The sequence below is a fragment of the Schistocerca nitens genome, chromosome 2 (genome assembly GCF_023898315.1).
Source record: "Schistocerca nitens isolate TAMUIC-IGC-003100 chromosome 2, iqSchNite1.1, whole genome shotgun sequence".
Classification (NCBI taxonomy): Eukaryota; Metazoa; Arthropoda; class Insecta; order Orthoptera; family Acrididae; genus Schistocerca; species Schistocerca nitens.
This window is the reverse complement of record NC_064615.1, coordinates 190,578,186-190,599,173: the sequence shown is the minus strand read 5'-3', so window position 1 is coordinate 190,599,173 and position 20,988 is coordinate 190,578,186.

The window sequence follows — 20,988 nt, the reverse complement described above, 5'->3', positions numbered from 1 at the left end:
CCCCCTTTCTATCAGCAATTTATCGTAGATCTCTGGAAGAACGTAAAGTACCTAGCGACTGGAAGAAAGCGCAGGTCGTTCCCATTTTCAAGAAGGGTCATAAATCAGATGCGAATAATTATAGGCCTATTTCGCTTACGTCAATCTGTTGTAGAATAATGGAACATGTTTTATGTTCTCGTATTATGACGTTCTTAGATAATACAAATCTCCTTCATCATAACCAACATGGATTCCGCAAACAGAGATCATGTGAAACCCAGCTCGCCCTATTTGTCCAAGAAATTCACAGTGCCGTAGACACTGGCGAGCAGATTGATGCCGTATTCCTGGACTTCAGGAAGGCATTTGATACGGTTCCGCACTTACGTTTAGTGAAAAAAATACGAGCTTACGGAATATCAGACCAGGTTTGTGATTGGATTCAGGATTTCCTAGAAGAAAGAACACAACATGTCATTCTTAACGGTTCAAAATCTGCAGATGTAGAGGTAATTTCGGGAGTACCGCAAGGAAGCGTGATAGGACCTTTATTGTTTACAATATACATAAATGACTTAGTTGACAACATCGGTAGCTCCGTGAGGCTATTTGCAGATGACACGGTTGTCTACAAGAAAGTAGCAACATCAGAAGACTCGTACGTACTCCAGGAAGACCTGCAGAGGATTAATGAATGGTGCGACAGCTGGCAGCTTTCCCTAAACGTAGATAAATGTAATATAATGCGCATACATAGGGGCAGAAATCCATTCCAGTACGATTATGCCATAGGTGGTAAATCATTGGAAGCGGTAACGACCGTAAAATACTTAGGAGTTACTATCCGGAGCGATCTGAAGTGGAATGATCACATAAAACAAATAGTGGGAAAAGCAGGCGCCAGGTTGAGATTCATAGGAAGAATTCTAAGAAAATGTGACTCATCGACGAAAGAAGTAGCTTACAAAACGCTTGTTCGTCCGATTCTTGAGTATTGCTCATCAGTATGGGACCCTTACCAGGTTGGATTAATAGAAGAGATAGACATGATCCAGCGAAAAGCAGCGCGATTCGTCATGGGGACATTTAGTCAGCGCGAGAGCGTTACAGAGATGCTGAACAAGCTCCAGTGGCGGACACTTCAAGAAAGGCGTTACGCAATACGGAGAGGTTTATTATCGAAATTACGAGAGAGCACATTCCGGGAAGAGATGGGCAACATATTACTACCGCCCACATATATCTCGCGTAATGATCACAACGAAAAGATCCGAGAAATTAGAGCAAATACGGAGACTTACAAGCAGTCGTTCTTCCCACGCACAATTCGTGAATGGAACAGGGAAGGGGGGATCAGATAGTGGTACAATAAGTACCCTCCGCCACACACCGTAAGGTGGCTCGCGGAGTATAGATGTAGATGTAGATGTAGATATCAGGGGTAATTTTCGATCATTCCTCCATGAGCACTTTCTCCAAGTCGTTTTTACCGGATGGATGCCTTTTTATGACTTGTGTGTCAAGATGAGCCCACAGGTCCTCAATGGGGTTCAAATCAGGGCTCTGAGTTGGTGTTAGAACCTTGTGTTAGAACCCTTCTGGGGGCATTGTACAGTAACCACTCCCAGGTTTTCATGGCAGTATGTTTTGGGTTGTTGTCTTGTAGGAAATGAAACACCCCAGTAAGGCCCAATGTCTGTGCACTAGCGTGTAAATTACCTCGCAACACATCGATGTATCTCATATGATCCATTGTACCATGGATTACAGCTAGACTGCCAATGCTGGATGCCACCATACGGCCACAGACCATGATACCGCCCCCACTGTGTTTGACTGTGGGATGCATGTGTTTGATGTCGAGGTGCGTATTCGGCTTGCGCCAAACTTTCTTTCTTGCGTCAAATCTGAACACACTGAACTTCGATTCGTTGCTAAATATCACAGTGTTCCAAAACTCCATCAGCTTGCTGATGTAGTTCTTGGCAAACTGCAGGCGTTTCTGCCGGTTAATTTCTGATATGTATGGCTTTTTCCTGGGAGAATGTCCATGCATGTCAGCCTCATTCAACACATTTCGTATAGTTTGAACACTAACCGTCTTGTCGGACGTTATCTGAACAACATCAGCAATAGTTGCTGCACTTGTAGCAGGTTCCTTCCGAGCAAGTGTGATGGTACGGCGACGCTCTCGGGTTGTAAGCACTTTTGGACATCCAGGACGACACTTATTCACTGTCGTTCCAGTTTCTTTATATTTATGAATGATGGCTTGTACCGTGGTGTAGCTAACAGACACCTCTGCTTCGATTTGTCAATAGCTTCTCCCTTGTGAATGGAGCAATACTACTCTCTCACACAACGCCACTGAATGTTCCTTCTTCTTCGGCCCCATGCTGATCACTATCGCACAATACAACAACATACTAACAACTGGGCCATCAACAACACGCAGTGTCTATTGCGTCAGCAGATGGCATTCTGGTACCTGAAAAACCAAACAATAGATCGAGAAGAAACGCTCTGTGCCAATATTTTTTGTGTGCAGAGGAGATAAATGTTTGCCCTTAACATTGCATTTCTTTGTTATTGGTAGGCACTGTGGGCAGAATTGTAATGTCTGGTATGTGAGGTAGCACGTACATGTGCTGTGTACCAGAAGGTGCGGCATTTGTAACCAGCAACGATAAATACGCACATGTGCCAATACTTTTTGGTGCGACTGTATAAAGCACTAAGAGAGCTTACGTTACGCCATAAAAGAAACAGGACATCAGAGGATACTCCAAGAGCACTGTAATTTCATAAACCACACTAAAATGCATAATTTGGCTTGAAGTGCACAATGATTTTTTCCAGGTTCACAATGAAGCAGGTCCAATATGATATTAAGCTTTTCAGTGTGGTTTCTGGGATGTAAATTTTCTTGGAGTACTATCTCATATTTAGTTCTTTATTAAGACATAATGCAATACATGACAGAAGATGAAAATGTGCACTTGAAATTCAGCAAACAGTTGGAACTAGCCAATACTGTGGAATGAAACACTTCGTTTCAAATAAATTGATTGTCTCAGCAGAAAGATTAATAAAGCCAAATTTCTTCAGCAAACTGACAAAAAACCTTCATTGTTCTGCAAGGTGATTAATGCTTGACTGCTAATAACTTGGAAATAAAATCAAATCAGAAAACTGAAACTAATAATATATGTCTGCCTTCCGTAATTATGTGAATGTATTTTAATTCACTTGGTAGCTCCCAGGCACAGAAATCTGTTTTGTTTTCATTTGATGTGTGAGCTGTAAACGAAGAGTAAACAGTGAAATCACTTAACGCAAACACAGGTCACGTGGAGACTAGCCCCCTCCCCAATACAACTCAGACAACTCTGCACATGCATGAATCTGGTAGTTAGGGTGCATGAGAAAAATTTTTCTCATTAGCATCTGGCTGTTTGCTGCTACTGCCCATACAGGTCAAACGAACCTAATATAAACAGTTGTGATGTCACGCTCATAGAAAGCAGTTTATTGTTACAATGTATTACATAGTCTTTTCCATAAGGGCTTTGACGTACACTATGTGATCAAAAGTATCGGGACACCCCCAAAAACATACGTTTTTCATATGGGTGCAATTTGCCGCCACCTACTGGCAGGTACTCCGTATCAGCGACCTCAGTAGTCACTAGACATTCTGAGAGAGCAGAATGGAACACTCAACGGAACTCACAGACTTCGAATGTGGTCAGGTGATTGGGTGTCACTTGTGTCATACATCTGTACACGAGATGTTCACACACCTAAACATCCCTAGGTCCACTGTTTCTGATGTGATAGTGAAGTGGAAACTTGAAGGGACATGTACAGCACAAAAGCATACAGGCCGACTTTGTCTGTTGACTGACAGAGACCGCTGACAGTTGAAGAGGGTCATAATGTGTAATAGGCAGACATATATCCAGATCATTACACAGGAATTCCAAACTGCATCAGGACCCATTGCAAGTACTATGAAAGTTAGGCAGGAGCTGAGAAAACTTGGATTTCATGGTCGAGCGGCTGCTCATAAGCCACATATCATGCCGGTAAATGCCAAACAATGCCTTGCTTGGTGTGAGGAGCGTAAACATTGGATGATTGAACAGTGGAAAAACATTGTGTGGAGTGAAGAACCATGGTACACAAAGTGGTGATCCGACAGCAGGGTGTGGGTATGGCGAATGCCCAGTGAACGTCATCTGCCAGCATGTGTAGTGCCAACAGTAAAATTCAGAGGCAGCGTCATGATGTGGTCACATTTTTCAAGGAGGGGCCTTGCAGCCCTTGTTGTTTTGCATGGCACTATCACAGCACAGGCCTACATTAATGTTTTAAGCACCTTCTTCCTTTCCACTGTTAAAGAGTAATTCAGGGATGGCGACTGCATCTTTCAACACGATCGAGCACCTGTTCATAATGCACAACCAGTGGCAGATTGGTTACACGACAATAACGTCCCTGTAATGGACTGGCCTGCACAGAGTCCTGACCTGAATCTGAATGTATGCCTGCAAGAGTGGTAGCTGTCATCAAGGCTAAGGATGGGCCAACGTCATATTGAATTCCAAATTCCAGCATTTCCAATGGAGGGTGCCACGAAATTGTAAGTCATTTTCAGCCAGGTGTCTGGATACTTTTGATCACATAGTGTATTTTTGCTGTTTGCAGACACTTGTGCATGCACGGTGTTTTGTTGTTGTAAATGGTGCATTTCCTTTACCACTGAAGTTTTATTTATTTTTTTTTTTTAATTTTTTTTCTCTCCCTCGTTTATATTTTATTGCTGCAGTATCATTCTCCAGTATCAGGATACAGTAACATTCTTTGCTAGAGAATCAATTCTTACCAGTCAAAATTACAAAAATTTAAATGAAATCTAAAACTATGAAAAATTCCCAGAATTTCAAAAAATTCACGGGTTTTCCTGGTTTTCTCCCAAATGAAAAAATTCCCGGGTTTTTCCCAGATTTCCCAGTTCTCCTGGGTCATATATACCCTGTCTTAGCAGTCTACTGATGCAATCTGTGATTATTTTTATGACTGAGCAAAAAACTTTCCCTTTACCTGGACATTTTTCATCAGAAGCTCCAGATTTTTTAGTAAGTAGTGCCCTATTTATCTGTTTGACATAGTGGTAACTTGTTCTGAAAGTAATCCTCAAATGACTGAGCTCTTCATATAACTACTACAGCTTACAGATTGTTTTAGGCCATTTCACCAATGTGTTAACTACTTTCTGCTTGAGATGGTGACTAGAATTACTGTGAAGGTATCTGTGAGTGGGCTTTCTGTGGACATTTTGCCCTAAAGTTGCCACAATTGTAAAATGTTGTTTTGCTCTTTATGCAGGTGTTACAAAAACACTTCTTTTAGTAGTTAACCTACACTTCGCTGCATGTGGAAGGAATTGTGCATACTTCCACTGTGGTAAGCAGTGGCCGAGAGTCCTTGGCAGTATACAAATATTCACAGATCCTGCAAAACTGGATTGACACTCTCCTGTTTCCTCATCAAGTTCTGTTCACAAATGAATGTACGTTCACTACGGACAGTGTTCTGAATTCACAAAACAGCAATGACTGGGCAGACGAAAACCCACATGCAGTGTATGTTCACAGATTTCAGCACCAGTTTGGTATTAATGTGTAGGTAGGTATTCTGGACAGTCATGTGATTGGGCATACCTCCTTCCACTGGTCCTGCATACTTTATCTTCCTACAAAGCATATTAGACACATTCTTGGAAAATGTGCCACTGAATATCCATCAGGAAATGTGATTCCAGCATGATGGTGCACCACCTTACTTCTCACATGCAGTTTGGAAACTTCTGAACAGTTGACATGGTGAAAGATGGATAGGTCAAGGTCATCCAACCATTTGGCCACCGTGACTGCCGGATTTAACTTCTATGGACTACTTTTTGTGGGATCATATGTGAAGTATAATTTACGCAACTCCTGCAGACAGAGGAAGATCTGCTGGCAGAAGTTCTGACTGCTGTACTAGAAACTGAAGAGACACTAGATGAATGGATATATCAAAACAGGCTTTGTAGGTATAATGTCTGCAACAATAATAGTGGTCGTCACATTGAGCCACTGTTGTAATGAATCAGTACTGTTCCGTATGTACAGTACACTGTGTTCATTTTGTTTGGGAATAATGTAAACATATAATGTTTAAATGTTACTACAAACAAATGTGTTTAAGTGACAAATGGATGTTTCCTTTCGAATTGTTACCTAATAATTGTACTGATCATGCCCAATTCAATTCCTTAAGCAGAAATGGATGAGCATAACATCTGAACTGAAACCATCGTAGAGCAGAAACATTATGTTTCTGGACAGGGGTTCCTATTCAAAATATTGTGTACTCACTTCCTTCTACAAGTCCTAGAAGTCTCTAACAGGAATTTCCGAACACTCTGTGTAACCCAGGATGTTCAGAAGACAAATTGAGTTTCAGAGGATTCTTGCACCATCCTTTACCGATCATCACCATCTCAATTTTCCATAATACAGCCACCCTTCCCTGGAAATGGCACTCCTGCAGTTCACTTACATAGATAATTGATCAATTAAGGCTTGTATTACTTCTGCAGGAATACCATCTGATCCAGCAGATTATTTCTTTCGTAACTTTTTTTTTTTCTCTCTGAAAGTACATAACTTGTCATTTTTATTGCCTTCCCAAAACAATGCTGATCTTCTGTTTTATCACTATCTACAGTATACATAGTGCACACCACTGAACAGCAACAAATATGGAAATGGGCAGGGTACTAACATTATTCTAATGTTGTTGTTGTTGTGGTCTTCAGTCCTGAGACTGGTTTGATGCAGCTCTCCATGCTACTCTATCCTGTGCAAGCTTCTTCATCTCCCAGTACCTACTGCAACCTACATCCTTCTGAATCTGCTTAGTGTATTCATCTCTTGGTCTCCCCCTACGATTTTTACCCTCCACGATGCCCTCCAATACTAAATTGGTGATCCCTTGATGCCTCAGAACATGTCCTACCAACCGATCCCTTCTTCTGGTCAAGTTGTGCCACAAACTCCTCTTCTCCCCAATCCTATTCAGTACCTCCTCATTAGTTATGTGATCTACCCATCTAATCTTCAGCATTCTTCTGTAGCACCACATTTCGAAAGCTTCTATTCTCTTCTTGTCCAAACTATTTACCGTCCATGTTTCACTTCCATACATGGCTACACTCCACACAAATACTTTCAGAAATGACTTCCTGACACTTAAATCTATACTCGATGTTAACAAATTTCTCTTCTTTAGAAACGCTTTCCTTGCCATTGCCAGTTTACATTTTATTCCAATGTATAAATGCATTTTACCTTTTTGAAGACAGTGATGGATAACGGCTTCTTATAATTTTAGTGTTATGGTTCCTAAATGACTCCAGCAATGATTTTTACAGTGTCTGCTGATAATCAGACAGACTGAAACTGGTAGAAAATATACTCTGTAATTCCAGGGCTCGATCCCAAATGTACATTAGTTGAGCATAGATTTTTGTTCTTTGATAGTTTTCTTCATATCTGAAGACAGTCATCATAAACTGAAATCAGTAATCAAATTGTGTATGCTCCTGATCAAGCAATGGACTTAAAGAGAATTGAAGGTTTGTTTATTAACAGCTCATGGAGTTAAAAAAACTGACTTTCTTTGGATTACTTTATTTCATTAACATCATTAGAAGAAAAGAAAAAGAGAAAGGAATATAAAGAAAAAACCATGCCTCCTAATTTGCTCAGTCATTCACTCCTTGAGATGGTGCGTTACAATGATTTAGCAGAACAGATATAGAGAAGGCACCAAGAGCAAAGCTTATGAGACGCAGACTCTGCAATGAAAGTGGAATAGTTCCAGGAAGAAGCAGTTTTATAGTAGACAAAATGTATCATCATACAGAAACCAGTCTTCTAAATAAATAAAAAAAATAAAAATAAAAACTCCACACAGCCTTACGAGAGCATTGAGGAAACTAATTTTTGTTCCAACTGAGTAAACTAAAACAGAACATCCCAACAGAGGGATAATACAGTTCAATATTCGAAATGAATTACATCAAGATAAACTGTAAAAATTAAATAACAATGGGCTATCATTGGGTAGAGATCTTAATTTAAAATTTGAGTATGGTAAGGATGTTCTGGAAGAATGTAAATAATTCAGGGGTCCTCTAGGTGATAGTCATTGTGTGCCACACAAACACCAGCTCTGGTGCCAGTGCACCTGCTGCCTCTGCCATCCACATTCCTATAATGCACACCTGCTGCCTCCTACTGAATCACCAGCTACCCCTCTTCCCATCTCTTTTCTCTCTCCCCCAGGCCCATCCAACATAACCCTTCACCCCAGAACACCTGCTGAAGAGCAGCCTCTACACTGTAGGTTCAGCTGGCACAATGTAGCTGAACAGGTGTGTGTGTGTGTGTGTGTGTGTGTGTGTGTGTGTGTGTGGATGGGTGCACACTCTAGCTCATTAAAGGATTCACTTGAAAGCCAGCAGTTTTCATTCTTATTTTTATGTCTGTTGATGACTCAAAATTTCTACTATTTCTCCTAAATTATTTAAGTTAGAATCTGATCAAACCTGAAACTAGAAAAAAAGTATAGACTATTTAATGCTTTTGTTTTGATACATGCTTCTTGACAAAATGATAAGCTGTAGTTTTCAGGGAAATCTTGTGGTTAGATGTTATCATATTTAGACAAGAGAAATCAAAGAGTATTTCCTCTGTGGTTGGAAAAACAGACAATTATGTGTTGCATAAGACTCAATGTTATGCCCATTATTTTTTTATTTCATTAATGATATATCATTCCAAATTCAGTTTCATACTGATTTCTATACAGATGACTCAACAGTGATAGTCTTCTGTAAAACTGACAGAGTGTTTATCCGCCACACTGAGTACACATTTGAGGAACTAGAGTCATGGGTCAAAAATAATACACAGCAACACACACACCCATCACACAGCGCAAGTGAAGCGTTTAAGTGAAATGTGTTCAAAAATGCTGAAAATCAAGCATCCTGGTGTGTGTTGACAAACTAAGTACAACTCCAACATGACACATGTGAAATAATAAGACCATAAAATCAACACAGAAGATACTTCATAAATAAAAAGAAACAAAATGCTTATTAGATTAGATTAGATTTACTTTCATTCCAATTGATCCGTAGTGAGGAGGTCCTCCAGGATGTGGAACATGTCAGAAAAACAACAATACATGACAAATATTTACAATTAAAACAAATAAGCTAATGTACCATTCCACAGGTCCCAAGTGGAATGATCGTCATTTTTTAATGAACACTAAGAGTAATTTTACAAATACTAATGCACTGAATTTAAAATAAAAAAGTTTTTTATTTATTTATAAGGTAATACAACTACTGTAATACTTATTTACAATGAACACATTACTGCACTGAAATGGTGCAGAAGTTAGATTATACTAACACACACACACACACACACACACACACACACACACACATTTTCAATGAACACATTACTGCACTGAAATTGTGCAGAAGTTATGTTGTACTTATATACAAATCAGTTGGTTTTACTAAGAAATTCATCAATGGAGTAGAAGGAGTTGGCCACCAATAAATCCCCTGCAGCCAGGTGACTAGCGCGAGTTTTGGTGTTCTCGTAAAGATAAGTCATTTTAGATTATAAAACATATAGATTAGTACTGAATACGTGGTAAATAAGTGTATTAGTGTGCCGTTTAAGTCTACCATTAAAGGTTTCATTTTTCTTTACGTAATATAGCAGAAAACACGAAAAGACCGTACAGTCGTATTTTCTGTTTACGTTCTGCTGAAGCAAATCTATAGAATTTCGTTTAGTTGTTCCTTGCTCTCTCCAGCAATTTAACTTAGCGTACCTCTTCATTATTTAACTAGCATTTCCGGAAAGTAGCGTAAAGTTTAAGTTGTTGTTTCAGAAACTTTGCACTTTTGTTTTTGTTTACACACAGTTGCGTAAACAGTTGCGTATAGGCCAAATTTGTGTAACCATATTTTCGTGTTTATCTGTAATTTAACTGACTTATTCTTAATAAACTATTACGTTTATCATGAGTGAAAAGTGCTTGACTTGCCGTAGAATTGTTAGGTCGGGGCTTTGGTGTGATGGGTGCTGTAGTTTTTTCCATGTGGGTGACTGTAGTGGCGTGGGAATAGGGGAAGTAAATGAGACTCATCAGTGGTTTTGTAGGATTTGTAGTAGAGATAGGAAGATACTAGAACAGGAGGGGAAAATTGCCGCCCTTCAGGCTGAGTTAGACAAGGCCAGGGGAGATCTTGACAGGTTAAGGAGGGAGAAGGGTAAAGAGAGGTGGGAAGTGGCAACAGGCAACAGGAGGAACAGGCCTAGAACTTTGTCTGACAGCTTTATGGTGAATGTGGAAAATAGATTTGACCTGTTGCTTCAGTTAGAAGCTGGTGAGCCTCAAGCAGTTGCAGGTGTAGACAGGGCACAACAAACTTTCAGCAGCAAATTGAAAAGTAAGAATGTAGGGAAATCAGTAAAGAGAAAGAAAGTGTTGTTGTTAGGTAGTTCCCATGGAAGAGGTGTTGGCCAACTTTTGCAGGATGAACTAGGATCAGAATACCAGGTCACCAATTTTTTTAAACCTAGTGCTGGTCTGGAGCAGGTGACAGAGGATTTAGGATCACTTTGCAAAGATTTCACTAAGGAAGACACCGTGGTTATAGTGGGTGGGGCAGGTAACAGTATTGACAGAGATCCTGGGTACAGTATAGAGTGTGACCTGGCGAAGATTGCGTCAGCATCGAAGCATACTAGTGTTGAGTTTGTATCTGTTCTTGGGCGCCATGACCGACCTCATTTGAACTCTTCTGTCAAGAGAGTTAATTTGGAGCTGGAACGGCTGCTCATGTCGGGTGCGGGGTCACACATTGGTATGGTTCCTGTTGATTCTCTCAGTAGGTGGGATTATACTAGGCATGGCACAAAACAAACCTTTCAATTGGTTGCAAAGACAGACCATGTCTCCAAGAATAAAAATAATAATCTGAAACTACAATTTGCAAAAACAGAAGAGAAAAACCATCAAAACAATGTATATGTCAATTACACTATATGGACAAAAAACAGGACACTGCAAACAGTGTCAAGTTGCTTGGTGTACTCTAGGTGAGGCGGTGTAAGAATATCTCTGACAGCTTATAGCACTGTTTCCAGCTTTCAAATCTGCGGTGCCAACAACTGTAGGTGAAATCAGTAGTCGTCCATAGAGCTGTGACAATACTGAGACATTGGCATAGAGATGTTGTCAAAATCAAGTTAGATTACTAATTGAGGTAGGCCCTTGAAGCTGCTACGTCCAGCCCACTACTACTGCCAGGGATCAACATAAACTGACGAAACTTCAGTAAATAAAAATACGTTGTGGAGTAACCATATGGGCAGTCTTGCTTGTCATGAACATCTTATATAATATCATTGATTTAGCTGTAAAAAAGCTATTATGTGAATTTTTTTCGGTCATTAGGTATAGTACAATTTTCTGGGGAGAGAAACCCACAGCTTTTTGAGGGACAGGACACAAAGTAAGTTACATGTTACCTACCAGTGACTAAAACTGTATGCCCTTATAGGTCATGAAATTGATAATTAAGATATAGGAGTGAGATTGTGACACAATTCTAAAAAACACTGCAGCTGATCTGGAAAAATATCTAAAAAGTAAGTGTTATTATAGTGTACAAGATTTCTTGCATGCTAATCATGTAAGTACCTGCACGTACCCACTAATTTAGTCAAAAATGCCCACTGATCCTCATTATAAGCTACCTGAAGAAGTAACACCTTACATATTGTAACTTTACATTAATTTTATTAGTCTATATATAATATTACAATTGACAGATCAACTTCATCAAACACTTTGATTGTGTAAGACATGTAATGTGCTAATAAACATTCAATTTAATATAAATTGTGCTGTACACTTTTGCCAACTCTTTTGGCATTTTTCTTATTAGATGTTCCTTTCAAATTACTGATGTATTAACACAACTGCACAAAGACCAGGATATTATCCCTCAAGCAAACTAAAAATTAATCCCACAACTACATCAACAGATCTTAAGAAGCATGCAGAGTGCAAAAGGCTAAGATATACTGTATAACGGATGTAAATCACAAGAGTGAGCTACATATTGTGGTACCCTTTAGAAAAGGTAAATTTAAAATAACATTACTTTTGCTCTTGACATTAGTACACTATTAACCACCCAGTGTAGTGCACCCAAGCTACTTCTGATACAAAAATAATAAAAAAAAACTTGCCTCTGTGTAGTAGACAGTTTTATTGTTGCAGAGCACCAGTACTTACTTGGAACAGCACAGGTCTCAATGTCAACATCAGAGCCGGGGCACGAAGCCCCGCCCTGGGCCGGACGAGGGCTGTCACACAGCCTCCGCCTCACACGTCGCCCTGCTGCCCCGCACTGGCCCTGGCAGGGTCCCCATGGACCCCATGATGACCAGCCACCATCCAGTGGACATTCAGCTCCTCTGTACTCCCCCAGAAGGCAGCGCAGTCTCATATCTTTGACTTCTGCTGCGGGCAACAGAATGGTTGAAATAATACATAGGCCTACACTGTGTATTCGGAAAGACACATTACAACATATTTCATTTACGTACAAACACAAATTTATTCATGAAACATAGACTCTGTATTACAAGGATATAGGCCTACCACCATATTTTCAAATAATCATAATTATATTTCAGGTGTTAGGTGAGTCAGTGTATCATCTTCTGTGTGAGAATGGCACTGAGTTGGCCACCAACTCCCTTGACCATTCAGGCACAGCATTCTGCACCTCCTAGTCTATTAAAACTAATTTTAGAAATAATGAAAAGCAAGTAGTCACCTGATGAGACTAAAGTGTATGGAGTATGCCCAGAAGAGTTCATAATAGCCAAAGAAACAGTAGAGAAGCTTGACTCTTTTTATGCACTATAGTGTTGAGCATTACAGCAAAAATTTTTTAAATAAAAATAAAAAAAGTCCCTTTATCATACACCCTCTCTATGCACGTATTACTTTTAAAGGCTGAACATCTACTATCAACAAAGAAAAATTATTAATAAAGTAGCTGTAAATGTGTTACATTCTTATGAGAACACAATCTGAAATCACTGAAATAATTTACATTAAGGTGGATAAATAGTAACACTATACATAAACTCACACAACGAACAGGGAAAGGGCGGGGTGGATATTTAAATGATATTCAGTCCATACAGGTTAGTGCACTGGTTTCTAACAGGTGTTTCATACTTCTCAAACCCCTCATCCCTGAAGGTTTTCCTTCATAATGAGATCCACAGAACATAATGGATGAACGAATGAATTCAAACAGAAGGGTGCCATTCAAAACATACAACCAGTTCGTGACTGATCACTTAGTCATGACCTGGCCAAATTTTTAAAATAGGGCTAAAACAGTCTTTTTTTAAAAAAATGCTTTTAACTGTTTAGAAGAAGTTTTTAGCAATTTATAATATTTTATGAATTAGGATGAATTTTCAGAAGTGTTAATACCTTAAGCTAATTCTTGAACACTTTTTTTGGATTGTTTCTGTTATTGGTGGGCTATGGTACTTACAAATTGGAACTATGGACCTTATAGTTAATAGTGCATCAATCTTACAGTAATTCATCCTTAGACTGTTCAGCACTCCAGTATCAAACATGTCAGGCAAATTACAGGATAATATTTGCCTATATGAACATATACAAAGTAGTAGTAATACGAGAGAAGGAAAGTTGCTACTCACTATATAGCGGAGATGCTGAACCGCGATAGGCACAATAAAAAGATGGACACAATCACAGCTTTCGGCCATTAAGGCCTTTGTCAGCAGTAGACACACATACACACACGCACACACACACTCACACAAGCGCAACTTGCAACTCTCTGAGGCTGCAGATGTGTGTGCAAGTTGCGCTTGCGTGTGTGTGTGTGTGCATGTGGGTATGTGTGTCTACTGCTGACAAAGGTCTTAATGGCCGAAAGCTATGATTGTGTGCATCTTTTTATTGTGCCTATCGCGGCTTAGCATCTCCGCTATATGGTAAGTAACAACTTTCTTTCTCTCATATTGTTACATTTCATCCTGTATTTTCCATTGTTTGATATACAAAGTAGTAGAACAGTTCTGGTAAAACGTAAATACTTTAGGAGTGAAGGAGACCACTCACCATAAAGCAGAAGTGTTGAGTCATTGACAATCACACACAAAAAAGGACAGAAAATTTGCTAGATTTTAGAGTAAATCCTTTCTCAAACTACGGCGTGCATGTACACACAAACACACAGTGCCTCTATACATTGACAGCCGGATGGAGAACAGTGCTGAGAGGATTGACATGGGTCAATAATTTTCAATGTTATGCCTGTTACCTGTCTTGAGGTCTGGGAGTAAACACTCCCTCTGTCAATAACAAATTAGAAATGTGCACTAAGAGCTCTGTAATCTGTGATGCAGCACAGATTATAAGTGACACTGATACTTCATCTACAGCTGTGGACATTTTGTATGTGAGGCTTTTAAACACCTTTATTACTTCACTTTCACTAACTGATGATAACCTCATGCTGTATGCCAGCGTACAATATTTAAATTTATCCTGATTTGTGAAATTTAAGTTTCGTGTTTCTGAAGCATTTATAAAGTAATCATTTATGTAATTTGGCAGGTCTTTTTCACTTAGGCCTATATTAATGTTTCAGCATTTTGGGCATGTAATTTCCTGCCCTTCATCTTTTCCCTGTTTCACTTTTAAAATTTTTTTAACAGACTTTGATTTATTGCCTGACTTTCTTATTATGGTATGAATTATTTTTGTTTCATTTATTTATTTATTTATTTATTTCTTCTTACACCATTAAGGAGCCCATAGGCATCACTTGATGCTGATACGGAGAGGCATGTGGTCCGCACACCGCTCTCCTGGCTGATCAAATACATTACAGATATAATCTATACATGTATAAAACATAAAGGAGGAGAGGTTTAAGTCGGGATAGGATGAAAGCTGGCCATGGCCTAATCAAAGAAACCATACCAGCATTCACCTTAACAACTTACGAAAACCTTGAGAAATCCAAGTCAGGATGGGTTGACGGAGACTAAATCCCACTCCTCCTGCGTGCAAGTCCAGTGCATTAAGACTGTAAAAACTGCCTCGCTCGGTATATGACTTGTAGCAGAATCACTAATACGTAGTCTAAACTGAGATTAGAACATGCTCAAGTAGTAAATCAATGATTCATTTATTTATTTATCTTACAGCTCGAAACATGTATTTAACATGCATGGGCAATGTTACACTAATTACATTTAGATTATTGATACACAATATAAATAGATTACATGCTATTAAGTAAAAGATCATGTAAGTGTATTTAACATAGCATTCCTGAGGTCAAATCATGTCAGCACCATACTGTATGGGCACTTCAATATAAGCCATTTTTTAACTCATTTTTAAAAATTCTACCAGAAAGCTGTTTCAGATTGTTTGGCAGAGAATTATAAAATATTGCTCCCTTAATGAATGGGGTATTTGTTGTTAGATTCAATCGTCCGCTCACCATATGAAAGTCTGATTTGTGTCTTGTATTGTAATCATGGATTTCCATATTCCTGTTTGTCACTTTTTTGTCTTTTTTCGCTAATAATATTGATTGAAACATATATACTGCATAGATAGTCGTAATATGAAACTTAATAAACAGGTTTTTGCATGAAGTTCTGGGTCTTACTTTTGCCATAGTTCTTATTACTCTTTTCTGCAATACAAATACCCTTCTTATATTGTATTGGCTACACCCACCCCACAATACAATTCCATAAGATAGATGGGGATACACCAACCCAAAATACGCTATTTCTATTGCTTCAATATCTAGATATTGAACTAATCTCCTTAATAAATACAGACTAGATGTTATTTTACCACAGACATGATCTATTTGCTGATTCCACGAAAGTCTGTCATCTATATATATCTCCAGAAATTTACATTCTGAACAGGTATTTTCCTGAATGTCCTCATTTACAACAGTATTTTTATTTGAGCCACTTGTCTTAAAATAAATTAAATTAGTTTTGTTAATATTGACCCTCAGGTTTTCTTTTTCAAAATGTGTTTGGGCTTTTTCAACAACATTCTGTACCACTGAATTTAGGTCATCATTACTACGTGCCCAGCAAATCCCAGAGGCGTCATCAGCATTCATAGAAATACGATGACTGGTGTCTAATACCTTTGGGAAATCATTCATGTAGCAAATAAACAAGAAGGGGCTATAACTAACACATGAAATTTTGATATAAAACTCTTTTGAAAAATGAAAATGCATGTCACATTACACAACACAGCTAAAAAGTATAAAACATGACCACACGAAAACCTGACACTACATCCATCACAACTAACATAGCACCGGTCACTTGCACAGCGGAGATGTATTGCATTGCATCCAAAACAGAGGAATCAGAAAACCAACAGCAGAGGAAAACTAGCAGCTACTAACTACTTCTAAATAGTTTTACTTTTGCAGTTACCCATCAATATGCTTTCTTATAAGTTTTGACATATGCTACAAACTGAGGATCTGTAGAACTATCCATTTGAGACTGAGCCCTTTTGGAATCTTACAGGGAAATCTTAATACTAGACACAATCCAGCAACTAGATTCAATGATCAGACATGAGTGGATTCTGGTCAGTTTCTTTGGAAAACACATTCGAGAATTAATCATGAGTCCTAAGGAGAAAGCACTGTCAGCATTGTTAGTACCTGATTGTGAAAACACCTCTAACCTGAACTCTGTATTTAGATTAATTACTGAACTAGCACTGCTTTCTACCTAGAGAAACTGTCTTGTATAAACAAGAAGTAGGGGCCTACAAATCTTTCTTTCACAGGTATGACTTGAACTCTAAGTGCGAGAGTATTATGATCAGATAGTCCTAGAATAATATTAATGATTTCTGTCCCTCTGGTATCCACATTTGGAAACATGGTGTCTGTAAGACTTTCTGTACTGTTTGGAGCAATTTATAAGACGTAACATATTGAAACTTTGTCACACCTAATACAGTGGCTTTTTTTTTGTTAACATAATGTCCAGCAGACTCTTTACTTACTAACAAAAGTGTCTACGTCCCCTAGGTGATTTCCATACTGCTACAATTATTACTTTACCCCAATCTCCATGCAACTGGACAGCAGCAGCTTCAAAATGCTTTTCAATACTCAAAGCTTCTGCCTCACACCTCATTTAATATTTGGATAAAATTCAAACACCTCCTCTTTTGACATTCTTCCTACAGAACTGACTAGCCAGACTGTAATGATTAAAGTTAACAATATCTACTTCAAAATTCCTGCATCACTGTTCCTTAATACAAATACAGTCATTACTGGCATCATTAACTGTAACTTCAAGTTCAAAATATTTACTCCTATAACTCTCCAGACATTATAGTTTAAAGTATGAAAATAACTAGAACAGAGACTGATAACAGTTGTACTCATACTTTGCTGTGACATAAATGATAATAATTATTATTATAATAACAATTATTATTATTATTATTATTATTTCATGTGGCTCACTATAGTGATGCAAGGCTTTCAACAGGATGCCACTCTGGTGAATTGCATGTCCCTAAGCTACCCGTTATCCAACTGGGGAAATGGGACCCACAGTTTAATGCAGAATGCGAACCACATATCATTTCCAGCAACTCCCCACAACTTTGAGAGGTAAACGCTACGTTAAAATGCAGGCTGCAAAATCCAAGGTCTGACCAGGCTGTTTTGAGACAGGGTATTAAAAATTCTTAAGCTCTACAATACACTGCAGGTCTTCCCTTTAGCTGCATTATAAATCCTGATGCAGCAGCTACCGGTGTGGCTGGATCTTCTGCTGCCAGTCTACTTTCACTGCTGCTGCCTTCAGATCTCTGGATGCTGCTGGTGTAGGGTCTTAACGCTGCCAGTGCAGGGTCGTCCACAACTCGTGTAGGATCCTCTGCTCCCAAAGGAGGTTCCTTCTGCTACTGGTTTAAAGTCTTCTACCTGGCCTCTACTGTGGGATATCTGGCTTCAGTTGAAGGTGATCAGACTTCTGCTGCAGGTGACCTGACCTCTGCTGTTGATGCCATGGCTTTTACAGTAGGTGATCTGACTTAGTTAACTACCGATCAGGACTTTTGAAGATGTGTTGCTGCAGCCTTCCCTACAGTACATTATTTCAAGGCTTTCGGAATTTTGCCTGCCATAGTTATGTCAGTCTTATTACATCATAATGAAAAATTCGCATTATGGTTGCATGGAACCCAAAAGAAGAAAACTATGTACCAATAGCATTATTTCCTTTAAAGAGGTTTTATTCACTGTAGAATTCTCACACACTTCTAGACATGACTGACTGAACATCAGTTCTCTGCACTATAAGTTTTTCATGTCACCATATAGTTTAGTTTTTTGTGGTATGAGAAGTATCGAAATTGACCCTCCCATGCGCATTCCCATTCACCCATCTCCCATAAAACTCCTTAACATGTTACTTTTGTCTGTGGGAAAAACGATGACTATTAATGGCTATGAAATATAAACGTATTTCTAAATCAACAGTTAAGCCACAGATTATGCAGCCATACTCCAACTCATTTAGTCGCTTCACTTGTGATGTTTAATGTATTTTGATGTACAACTGATCACGTCTCTTTTACAGTATTGATTAACATTATTCTGATCTGTTCCATTTCAAAAATAAGATAACTGAAACTGTGGGGCAGTCTCGAAGTCTAGGCAAATTGTGTGGAAGGGTGATGCATGTTTTATTCATAGCCGGCATAGTTAAACATTCCGTTCATTTCCGTCGTCAATACTATTATTACAACGCGATATCACGTATTTATAAAATTCGCCACAAGAAACAAAGTACGCGAAAAACCCCTACAGACAACAGAATTTAAATTCCTTGATTACAGACATTGCTTACCAGCATTTGAAATGGTTGTTAGTAATAAAAGATGAATAATTAGGTCCATAGGTTACACAAACGCGATAGTTAAATAATAATTACACTGAACGACTTATTTCTGTTACCGCATACTGTACCAGTATTCACAACTACGTTTCGATGTCTTTCTACAGTGTACTCAGTTACCATTGCCTTTCTGTATGGTATTGTTCCGAGATTATAATCGTAGGAAACGAATGTTAACAATACGTTGCAGTTTCATTCTTTACTTTGAACATTTTTAACGGCATTAATGTATCACCTCGGATGTGCAAATCAACGGTCTTTTTCTTCCGAATTTTTTAATGTTAAGTAATTTAGTGTTCTAGTAAATTTAAAAGACGATCTGATAATAAACTGTGGGTGCATTAAGTATCAGTACTGTTGCGAAAGTGAAAGCATACTGTTGTTACTTGTACGAAACAGGCAATGAATCGTGCCTTAAAAACTGAAATCATTAAATCGTATCAGCGCCAAACGTCACACTGAAGTCTGGTTTACACCGGAGCGAATGGAATTGAACACATGGGAACGCTTTCGCAGAAAATTCGCGTTTTCACCACCATTCAGTTGTATCTGTAGACAGGCGGTTACATTACAGCGAAAGGAAAGCGGCCCCTAGGTGGTCAATAATACTGCACAATAATATTGTGCAATATTATTGACGTTCTCCCCACACTGCTGAATAAGATTGTGCAATAATATTGTGGATCGGACTGTTGACGTAAAAGACGCTGCTGCTATGATAATTGCTCTGCTCTGTTGCAAGCAGAAAGAAAGGTGAATTACTCTATGCGTCCCCATACATAGGCATTCCCCCCTCCCACCGCCCTTCCCCCTTATTGGAATTTCGTGTACGGTTTTTGCATTTTACAAAATTCTTCTACTCTTCTAGAAATGATTTACTGTGCTTCCGCTAAACCTCTCGTTTAGCCAAATGTGGCACTACGTGGCTGATTTCAAGTGAGACAATGGGCTTTAGCATTTGCCATATAATAGTTCGTTTGTTGTTGTAAGTACGGTATCGAAGCAATGTTCGTATAACAAATACTGAATATATAATCATCAGTTTGCTGGGATATGACTATAGCGTTCTTGTGTCAAAACTGACCAACTCTTTTACATGAATATTATAAATTTTAGAGTCCTTAACCGCCCCCTCACCGCTTCGTTAAATTTGCGCACACGCTCAAATCCCCAAGTTCAAAAAACAAAATGCTGTAATGGAAGGCGTATTTCCACCATTTCAGCGTTTGCCTGTTACGCTACAATACCTGGCCACTGGCAATTCTGTCGAAGACTATAAATTTACAAGTGCAGTTTCACATGCAAGTTCAAAAATGGTTCAAATGGCTCTGAGCACTATGGGACTCAACTGCTGTGGTTATCAGTCCCCTAGAACTTAGAACTACTTAAACCTAACTAACCTAAGGACATCACACACATCCATGCCCGAGGCAGGATTCGAACCTGCGACCGTAGCAGTCGCACGGCTCCGGACTGCGCGCCTAGAACCGCGAGACCACCGCGGCCGGCTCACATGCAAGTATTTTGTGTGTAGTTATGGAAACGTGTCATGAAAAAATACGATTATTTGCGGGTAGGTAACACACACACACACACAAATACCCATATATGTACTTTATGTATAATTTTGCATTAATTGTTTTAAAAAAACATTGTCCTTTATTACTTGTCCTTGTCTTTTCTGAGCAATAAGTTATGCGATTAGAATAGAACGAAATTTTTAAATTTCTGTTTTGTACTCATCTGCCTTGGCATCGCATAATGCTGGCAATTATTCATATTTTTCGATACACACTAA